Source organism: Typha angustifolia, chromosome 10 (assembly GCF_048772165.1).
Source record: "Typha angustifolia cultivar Huaian chromosome 10, ASM4877216v1, whole genome shotgun sequence".
Classification (NCBI taxonomy): Eukaryota; Viridiplantae; Streptophyta; class Magnoliopsida; order Poales; family Typhaceae; genus Typha; species Typha angustifolia.
Genome location: NC_133248.1, coordinates 6,592,292 through 6,604,024, shown reverse-complemented (window position 1 = coordinate 6,604,024; position 11,733 = coordinate 6,592,292).

Here is an 11,733-nt window from a genome sequence, read left to right as displayed (position 1 = left end):
TAGGAAGAAGAAATAGAAGAGTTACTGGGCGTGGAAGAAGTTATCCAAGAAGATAAAAGAGGATAGTGAGAAGCAGCTCCTTCACAACCTCCAGATCTCTAGAAGCGAGATGTGAATTTCTCTCCAGTTTCGCTCCCTTTTAACTTTAGAGGAACCACCAAAGAACTCCTTGTTGGGCGGTCCCGAGCCTCTTAGGAATCGACGACTAAGATGGTCCTGAGCTTTTTAAATCAACGACCTCTGCCAATCTATCCAATAAGCGGCAAGTCTTATAGCAAGCATAGGTAGTATGATGCACTTGAGGAGAAGGTGCTCGACCACCACTAATGCATCGTGCACAGAAGGGGCATTGAAACACCTACCTCTAAATACATGTGCCTCCATATGGTACTTCACGTGACTTGTTAGTAAAATACTTCGACAAAGTATATAGAAAAGGTTTTCAAACTATACATAATCTCAAGCAAAATAAATTCAATAATTTCAGATACAAGTTACATAGCCTCAACAAGCCTTAAAAGATACATGTTCATAATATAAAACTCAAATTATAAAACTATCACAGGGTCTAATTCCAACTAAACAATAAAATAGATAAACTCTAATAAGAAGTAAAATCAACTATTCCTCGTTATCCGCATCTGTCTCATCTAACTCTATAATATTTTCACTAAGAGATAGTGAGCACATAGCCCAATGAGTATAATCAAAGTAATCTATGAACATTGTAAATGCATAATGAATGTTACAATGCATACTTCTAAATACCAAAGAATAAAATAAGCATATCAAAAATCATTTCCAATAGATTCTCATATAATTACAGATCCAAGGAATGCACAATAACATCATCGTCTAAGCCAACTTCCTATTTTATCAAGATAAACTCACACTAAATATAAGATCATGGAATATATCTCTTTGCTCACACAGTCTTAAATGGTTAGAGTTCAACATGCTCACACAGAGTCTTAAATGATTAGATTTCAACATGCTCACATAGAGTCAAATAATTAGATTTTAACATGCTCACATAGAGTGTTAAATAATTAGATTTCAACATACTCGCATAGAGTCCTAAATGATTAGATTTCAACATGCTCACACAGAGTCTTAAATAATTAGATTTTAACATGCTCACACAAAGTCTTAAATGGTTAGATTTCAATATGCTCACACAGAGTCAAATAATTAGGTCTCAACTTGCTCACACAGAGTATTGAATAATTAGATTTTAACGTCTTCGCAAAGAGTTATATTTTACAAACATAAAAATAAAGAGGGGGCAGTCACTTAGTGGTAATGTTGCTCATACAGATTTGGCAACACTACCTATGATCGACTCTGATTTTAAGCCCATATCACTATCTCCAAAACCATCATCACAAATAGTAGAATAATCAAAAGCACACAGTTCATCAATAGATGCTTTAACTCTATGTCATCGAGTACTGCTAAAGCTATAACCTTACCTCATAAATATCTTTCTACTGTTATCATAGTTTAGTCTTCAATAAGATAGTTTGATCGGTTGAATGCCTTAACTCTATGTCATCGATTGTCTATGACCACTAGACTAAGGATTTTGATTTTAAGCCCATATCACCATCTCCAAAACCATCATCGCAATAGCAGAATAATCAAGAACACACTCAGCTCATCAATAGATGCATTAACTCTATGTCATCGAGTACTACTAAAGCTATAACCTTACCTTATAAATATTTTTCTACTATTATCATAGTTTAGTCTTCAATAAGATAGTTTGATTGATTGAATGCCTCACAGGCTAATAATCTCAAGCGTAGACCACTAATAATATAAGTACTATATAATACACTCGACCCTTAACCCTGGTATGAGTGAATGGAGGGCACTTTTTAGTCGGACTTGACTAACTAATGATATATGCAAATGGTGCAATATCTTCTATCATATAATATGTCATGCTTATCAAGATCTACACATCTACTATAGATGGATGCATAAGAATGTTTTATACACAAGATACGTAGTAATTAACAACTAATAAAAGATAAGATGCACGTACAAGTAATATGATATAATAAAAATTTGGAAAGCATATTATCAAACATTCACGTTATCCATAGACTAATTTAAGATCTAACTCACATGAAGGTATATAGAATACCCTAGCTCTCCTCAACTAGCGTGCTCCTCATAAGTCCTGAGATCCTCATTGCGCAGAGTGTCTGGTAATTTATGAAAGTAAAGCAATACATAAGAACGGCGAATATATAGAACTAGCTACCTTATTACACAAATTATGTTTGACTTTCTAGGTTCGAATTAGTTTGACTTAGGCTTTACATTTTATTCTTCTATGTTTACAATATTATTTAATATTAATCAAATGGGTTATCGAGGGTAGAATTTAAGTCATACCTAATCACAGATGTCAAATGCATTAATGCCCAAAATTTTAAAAATTAACATGTTTAAACTTCCTAAAATTAAGTTCTATATTATCCTAAATTTATACCAATTAGATAATAGGAAATAATTTATGGAAGTATAATGAAAATAATTAATAATAAAAATTAAAACTACTATCAGGCCAATCCATGTCCCATGGGTTTGGACTAGCTTAAAGCCCAGCATAGTCTACCACTAGTTGACCCAAAGAGGTGAATTGGGCTTAGGCACAGTCCATGATTGGTCAGAGGTTGTGTGGGTCGTGACCCATCCCACAACCCACAAAGGAGTTGGGTAGGGGTTGGCTTAACCCTCACCCTTCCTCATCATCTCCTTCTAAGGGAAGGAAATAGAGGAAGATAGAAGGGAGAGGGTTACCGTCGACGATCACCATCTCCAATGGCTAAGCCCCTAAGCTGGTTTAGCAGCCGACAAACACCCCTCGAGAGGTCGGAGGTTGTGTGGGCCATGGCCCATCCCACAACCCACAAAGGAGTTGGGTAGGGGTTGGCTTAACCCTCACCATTCCTCGTCATCTCCTTCTGAGGGAAGGAAATAGAGGAAGATAGAAGGGAGAGGGCTACCGCCGACGATCACCATCTCCAATGGCTAAGCCCCTATGCTGGTTTAGCAGCCGACAAACACCCCTCGAGAGTGGGTGGTTGGCCAAAGAGAGAGAAAAAGGAAAATGCAGTAGAAGTTTGAGCTCGTTGATGAAGATAGAAAGCAATCTTGTAAACCAAAAGTGAAGAGGGTCTGGAAACTATACCACAATCTTCAGTGACGTGAGTAGTGCATTCTTAAGCAATTAAACCATTGGCCGGGGTGGCTAGTGGTGGAGAGAAGGGTACTCCATGCCCAGTGTCCATGGAGGTTTCCCCTTTAGTCGAAAGGGCACGAAGCATGCTAATCTCGAGCACTCATCTCTTCTACTTAAAGAGGGAAACTAACAAAGGCAAGCAGGCGTGACCAACATCACTGACAATGGCCAGGCACAAGTTAAGAAATTAGTAGTGGGAGGCGACGTGGCATAGCCTCCCACGCACCTTATTGGTACCCAAACATGGTACCTATAGCAAGAGGGTAAGGTTACAGAGCTTCTCGCACTAGTGGGTGGTTGACCGGAAGTTGTCGACCAATAGATTTCTAGTGAAGGTGAAATTAGGATTTATATTACAATTACTTAACTAAAATGAATTTATTACCATAGGAGATAGGGGCTACCCTAAGGATTGCATTGAGGGGCTTGGATTAATTCGACATTGGTCCTTCATCGACTCCTTCCTCGAAAATACTAAAGAGAAGGGTAGGGAGAGAGAAAGAAAAGAAATTTTGAGGGAGGGGAGTGAAAAGTGGTGGTAGGTAGAAAAAAAGTAAGAGTAGGTTAGGGCAGCGCATGCATTTGGTGGGTGTAATTTTTTTTCCTTGGGATTTACAAGTAGATGAAGACATCTCTAGTATGAATTTTGTTTAGCAAAGCCATCCAAAGGAAGGGAAGGGTTCTTATAGGTTGCTCACAAGTTGCCTTATTCCTACAGAGGATGAGAAAGGCCAATAACTTAGTAGGCATCAGATATTATGAGTATAATGCCAAAATAAAAAAAGTCCAAGTTAAGCATACCCCTTCCCCTTCCCCTTCCCCTACATAGACTTCCTTAACGCTATGCTAGTGTGGCATATAGTGTGCACCGACCTCAAGCCAAGCAACACATGCTTTCCTTTTCCCTCTCTACTCTCTCCATTTCATTCCTTAACCCTTGCCTCCAAACCCAAAAAAAACCTCCTCTCTCTTCAGTTGGTGTCGTCATCATCATCGATGGTTAGAGTTCGGTGCTAATACTACCTATGAATTTCGCAATCAGCCCTATACCTCTCCCTTCTTTAATTTGGTTTTGTTGGCTTGCGTCCAATTTTAGTTATTTGTCACCAATAAGTTTGCATGGTTAAATTGGCCAGCCACCTTCAAAGTCGGGCAATTTGCCAAAGTGTTGAGCTTCAATTTGGACATCTTTTTGGTTACCGACGATGCTCAAGAAAGCTCAACTATGTTGCTCATTTTTCAATAATTTAAACTCTAAGTTCTCATGCCCTCATCCTCCTCAAAATTTGACAACCCTAGGGATGGTATTTTTGACTGACACTAATTTGATTATTTTAAATAGGTTTGAGTTTACTATAATCGAGGTCATATCATAAACAAGTTGACTCGTCTAACCATATTATTACATAGGTCATACTCATGTTTATTACGCAATTCATGTTTAACCAATTTATGTCTCAATGCACTAACCCATTTATAACACAAGAACTCGATTAAGACTCAAATAACACATCTATAATATAAAAACCTCATTTATAACATAAAAAAGCCTATTTATAATACAAATAAACATATTTATAACCAGACTAACATATATAAATTTGAATAATTTGAATCACCTGATAACCCATTTATGATCCATGTAAAATGATTAAAAACTAGGTTGTGTTCCTGTATGAATTACTTTGACTCAATTTGAACCTAGCTAACCCAACCCAATTATCAACCCTAGATGGCATCCCTTTCCTTACCTAATGCCTAGCCACGCAACTCCTCCCTTTCCTAGTTTGCAAGCCACAATGGTCTCCCCCTTCCTCTTCCTCACATGATGGTTGCCGGGCCCCCCTCATGTGTCAATTTCCTTCTATGAGTCCACAGCCTCAAACGAGCCCAAAAGTCTTAAATGAGTTGAATTAAGCTAGAAGCAAATAAAGCTTTATTAAACTTGAAACTTAACATGTCAATTATAAAAGTATAACACCTAAAAAAGTCATCAAATTATTAAGATAAAAATAGACATCACACTAATTTTAACTTTTAACATACAACTATATATATAATATTTGTTTGAGCCTAAGCGAGTGGGCTTTGGCTTAGGGTCGATTCATTTACATAAGTGAGCTATATTTTTGGTTTAAACTCGACTCAACTTAAATCAATCTGAGCTAGAGTTGAGTCATAGTCAAGCCAAGCCCAAGTCAAGCCTAGTTGCTTGTTTATTTTGACAACCCTACCTGCTAACTAGCCTTGGGCTTAGGTTTGGCTAGGCTTTGGCCCATTTGAGTCAGCCCAATCAAGCGATCTTGGGCCTAGGTCGACCGATGTGTCTTTCTAGCCCGTTTAATTTAGGTTGGGCTGCCTAGTAATTATTTAATGTTGTGAGTTAGATTGTAATGTAATGTTTTGCCTTAAAGTTTCCTTGGACCAGTGGAAACACTCATAGCAAAACATATTTAGGGTGGGGTTTCTTCGTCATCGAGAAAACTAGTGATTCCAAGCAAGTGGACTATCTTCCCTTCAAATTATTAGTGTATATGTTATACTAGGTTATGCACTAGAATGCATTATATTTGACATGGTAGAGTTAGCTGTTATGAACCAAATCTAGATTGACTTGTTTGCAAAAAAAATTTATAATTTTTATAGGTGGTAATCTCATGAGTCTCAAATCTAATGACTTTAGAATAAAGTAATTCCGAGGTTGGGGTGAAAATTTACTAAGGAAATAGTGGAGAAAGATTGAAACATGAAAGAAATGGAAATACCGATGTTGCGGCGGTCGTCAGAGGGTGGAGGATGGCCATGAGGTGGTGGAGGTTGGGCGTATGTGTTAGTGTCTCATGGAGATAGATGGTGGCTAGGTTTTAAAGGTAAAATTAGGATTCTAAATTAGATCTACTCCTAAGAAAATAAATGGCTATGATTGAGAGAGTAATTGCTAGATACATAAATAGCTAAACCAATATTCATTTCGTGGTGATAATTAAACCATGACCACTCCTATTTATAAGAATACAGCCATAGCATGTCAGATCAAACTTGCCATACTTGGCTTCCATAAACAAATTATTTGCTTCAATTTAAATTTAAAAGTACTAAGTAAAATTAATTAACTAGACTCGACTCAACTAAACCTAATTGACTTGACTCTCGTAGTTGATTCATATCAATTCAGCACGCTTTCAACACCTTGTCTTCAAGGTGATTAGTCATTCATGTTCTTGTACTCATTAAGTCTCTTGTGCTAGTTAGGGAACTCGAGTTCTTCTTCAAGACTACCTAAGAACATGATGTTAGTCAAATGAGGCTTGCACTTATGATCAAAGGTAAAGCGATCATCACAGTAAAAGCACAAACCCTTCTTCTTACGGTCTTTTAAGTGGACCTTAGGCTTGGGCCATCTTCCACCTCTCTTCCTTACAGTTCTGATTCAATTGATCTAACTTGGACTTCATTAGAACAACCAGTGAGAATGCCTCCTCAAAATAGTAGGCCTTAGGGCCTTGTCCTCAACTGAATGTCAGGCCTGAGCCCACTAATGGATGTGCTCTTTAGAGTCGAGTCTGACAAATTCTACACTAGAGATATTTTAATGAGGAAATGACTAGCCTGAGACAATCATTGTCCTCTTCGTGAGGAGGCTACTGACACTACTCACTGTGCCACAAGCTGGGTGTGTCCTCCCCCTATTGGGGTTGTTAGAATTTGTCAAAATTCTATTCAATTAATAATTCCTATTATTTGGGACATGTAGGTAGAGCTTGACTATTTCTTCGGTCAATTATCACGTTATTAGGATTGGAAAAGTGCGTGTTGTTTGTTTTCTATTTTTATCTCTTTGTAAGGCTCATATACGTCTATAGTTTTGCTTCTAAATAAAGTGATTTGAATTATGCCTATGTATTTCAACATCTAAAATCATAGCTCCATCATGGGGCATGATTGAGAGAGAAAAGTAATCACAATTTCTTAGGAAGAGAAAGAAAGAGTGCTTGAAGTATGGCAGCTAAACATAATTTCATTCAACCTACAATTCCTAAGTTTGATGGCCATTATAATCATTGATCCATGCTTGTGGAAAATTTTCTTCATTCAAAAGAGTATTGGAGTTTGGTGGAGAATGGAATCCTTGCTATAGTAGGAGTGGAGCTTATTAAAGCCCAACATAAGTCAATTACAAAACAAAAGCTGAAAGACTTAAATATCAAGAATTTTTTATTCCAAGCCATTGATTGAACCATTATGGAGACCATCCTTAATAAAGACACTGCCAAGCACATTTGGAACTCTGAAGCAAAAATACCAAGGTTCCACAAAAGTCAACCGAGCATAAGTCCAAGCCCTTTGAAAGGAGTTTGAGGTCCTACAAATGAAATATGGTGAGAGTGTTGATGAATATTTTGCTCGAACACTTACCATAGCAAACAAGATGAAAATTCATGGTGAAAGAATAGGGCAAGTGGTGATCATTGAAAAGATCTTGAGATCAATGACCTCAAGGTTCAGCTATGTTGTGTGTTCCATTAGAGAGTCCAATATCTTACAGTCTCACCATTGATGAGTTGCAAAGCAACTTCTTAGTACATGAGCAGAAAATGAAAGGGCATAGAGGAGATGAACATGCACTGAAGGTAACCTATGATGACAAATCTGGTGGAATAGGTCGTGGTCATAGAACTCCTCAAGAAAGAGGCAGAGGAAGAGGTCAACAAGCATTTGACAGAGCTACAATTGTGTGTTATAGTCTCATCAATTATAGCACTTTCAATATAGGTATCCTAAATAGGAGAAGGGAGCAAATTATGCTGAGCTTGAAGTGGAAGAAGAGATGCTATTGATAAAACATCCATCTCCAAAAACCACGTGTTTTTCACGTGGAAAATTTCACATGACTCTCACATGACCTGTTAGTGTAATAATCTCACAAAGTATCTAAAATAGGTCTAAAATACAATAATAATCTAGCAAATAATCTAGAATTATAATTATCATAGGCCTCAACAAGTCTCTAATTATACAAGTCCCTACACAAACTTAAAACATAATAAACCTCGCAAGGGCTAAAGTCCAACTAGGAAGAAAAGAATAAACAATCCTAATAAGAAAATAAATTTGCTACTCCTCGATATTCGCGTTTTCCATATTTAACTCTGAAATATTTCCACCAAAATGGCAGCGAGCACACGGCTTGGCAAGTACAATCCAATAGTAATCTATGAACAATATATTGCATAATAAATGGAAATGCATGCTCATAATTATCAACATATCAGGTAAATATGTACAGTATAATTTTCAATAAACTTTTATTTACTCATAACACGCATAAGTGTATAATATCATCATAACTCAATATATCAAAATCCACATAGCAACCATGTCAATAATGTCATATTCCATAAAGCAAACATAATAACGAGAGGGACTAGTCATCTCACCTGTACATGTCTGGCGACGTTGCATGTGACTGATTATCTATGGTCATCAGACTAAAGAGCCTAGTTATAGGCCCATTATCATCAACATCATCACCGCTCTAGTAAATTATTGCACAGGGCAGAATCATTACTTGTAATTGATCATCGCACAAAGTAGAATCATTGCGTACAACGGGAAAAAGCTCATAGCTTAATAGATGCCCTAAATGTGCGTCTTCGGATATCACTAGAGCTATGACCCTATTTCTCAAATATCTTTCTAATATCATTATAGGCTAGTTTTTAAACAAGGCAATGTAATCACTTGAATGCTCTACCAGCTAACAACCTCAGGTGTAAACTGCTAATATAATAATACTATATAATACACTATACCCTTAACCTTGAGTTGAATGGGTGAAAGCTGCACTGCGTAGTTGGGACTAGCCTAATAATGATATGTGCATTTGGTGCCATGTCTTCTATTACTTTATTATATCATGATCATTAAGATAACATGTATTATAACTAAATATAGAGTCTATCATATATAAGCGTGGAGTCTATCATACATAAGCAATAAATAATAAATAGTGCATGTAAAGTAATCAATAATGATATAATATAATTATTATCACAGCAATAACATTATTCGTAAACTAACATATGATCTAACTCGCCTGAAATATCTTTGGGATCTATCTCACTGTTCTAAACAGTCGGGCTCCTCTTGAATATCGAGATCCTCCTTGCATAGTAATGGGTCTAATAATTTATAAAATAAAATATAAGAAGGATGAACTTATTGAACTAACTACCTTGTTGCATAAATTAAATTTAATTTTCTAGGTCCAAATAGGTGACTTGATCTTGTATTTATTCTTCCCTATTAATATATTATCTTGTATTAATTAAAATTGGTTATTGATGGTAAAATTAGAATTATCTTTAGTTACAAATGTCTTAAATTTTTGTATTGATTGAGAAAAATCTAACTAGTGGCTAGCCTATTAAAATTGGGTTGGGCTCAAGGCCTAGTATTGCACTGCACAAGATAGGAAAGTGGGTTGCTAGCCCACTACAGCCCACTAAGCTAAGGGAAAAAGGAGGGTTGGCTACGTGTGTGGGCTACGGCCCACTCCATAGCACACAAAGGCTGGGTGGACTGGGCTCAAAGGTTTAGTCCACAGATGGCTATCTGCGTGAGCTACAGCCCACATCGTAGCCCACCAAAAGCAAGGTGGAATGGGTTCAATGGCCCAGTCCACCAATGGCTATGATTGTGGACTGCAGCCTATCCCATAGCCCAACCGAAGGCTGGGTAGAGGTTTGATCTAACCCCCACCCAGCTCTATCTTCTTTTAGTGAAGAAAACATAGGGAGGGATGGAGGTGCACATGCCGCTGGTGATTACCGTCACCGACGGCCGAGGTGCTCCACTTCCCAAAGTCGACGCGTGCGCTATAGTTAGAGTGCACGCGCATGGGGCATGCACGAATTTTTTTTTTTAAGGTGTGGGTGTTACAACTGATATCGTATGTAGAGTTTAATCAATTAAAGAGCAAAGATGTCTGGTTCCTTGACTCAGGGTGCAGTAATCATATGTGTGCAAATAAGCAGTGGTTCTGTAATTCCAAAAAGGTTGTTTTGGGAAAAGGTAACATTAGATCACAAATTGCTGGAATGACTTAGGTAATCACTGATGTTTTTTATATACTTGAGTTGAAAAATAATTTATTGAGAATTTGGCAATTGCAAGAAAAATGTGTAGCTATTTTGATACAATATAGAGTATGTAAAGGCTATCATCCTGAGAAATGACTTATTATGCAAATAGCAATGTCTGCAAATAGAATGTTTATGTTGCTTGCAAGAGTTCTACCAAAAGCTCTCACTTGTTACAAAACAATTCTTGAAGATAACACTCACCTTTGGCATTGTAGATGTGGGCACCTAAGCTTGAAGGGTCTGAGAACTTTGCAGCATAAGAAGGTGGTGAGAGGGTTATCTCAATTTAATGCATCATCCAATGTATGCACTAAATGCATGGTGGGAAGCGATACAAGGATGCAATTCCAAAGAAGAGTTTGTGGAGAGCATCACAAAGACTTCAGTTGTTACATTCTGACATTTGTGGGCCCATCAAACTAGTCTCTAATGTTAAGAAAAGGTATTTCTATAAGTTTTATTGATGACTACAGTCGTAAGATGTGGATATATTTTCTTACAGAGAAGTTTGAAGCTTTTACTATCTTCAAGAATTATAAAAACCCTGTTGAAAAAGAGATAGGACTTTTTATTCGTTGTCTACGCATAGATAGGGGTAGAGAATTCACATATATCTTAAGTTCAATGCCTTTTGCAAAGCTAATAGTATTAGCAGGCAATTCACTACAGCTTACACTCCCCAACAAAACGGAGTGGCTAAGCGCAAGAACAAGACAATCATGAATATGATTAAAAGCATGTCATCGGAGAAGCACTAAATTGGACAGCCCATGTGCTCAATAGAATTTCTACATTGGTAGTGAAAGACATGACCCTTAAAGAGGTTGGAATGGTGTTAAACCCAATGTTGATATTTTTCGAATTTTTGGATGCATTGGCCATGTTCATGTGCTAGACAGTAAGAGAAAGAAGCTGGATGACAAGAGTTTTAAGTGTGTAATGCTAGGAATGAGTGGAGAGTCTAAACAATATAAATTTTATGATCCTGTGTCTGAAAAAATAGTTGTAAGCAGAGATGTTATTTTTGAAGAAAATGAATGCTGGAAATAGGAGAGGAATAATGAAGAAGCAAGATTTGATGTGCTTGAGTGAAAGATACCGATGAAGAAGGAAGCAAACATAATCAAGGTGAAGAAGAAGTTGGAGAGGATAGGGTAGTAAAAGAAGGAGAGGTTAGCACACCTTCATATGAGTCACCTGGTGAGAATTCTCAAACATTTGAAGAAAGCTCACCAATAGCTCTAGAAAGGAGGAATATAAGAGTATCATTCTTGATAGAAGATTATATAAGTGGAGGAGAGTGATAAGAAGAAGTTAAGCACAATTTGGTTG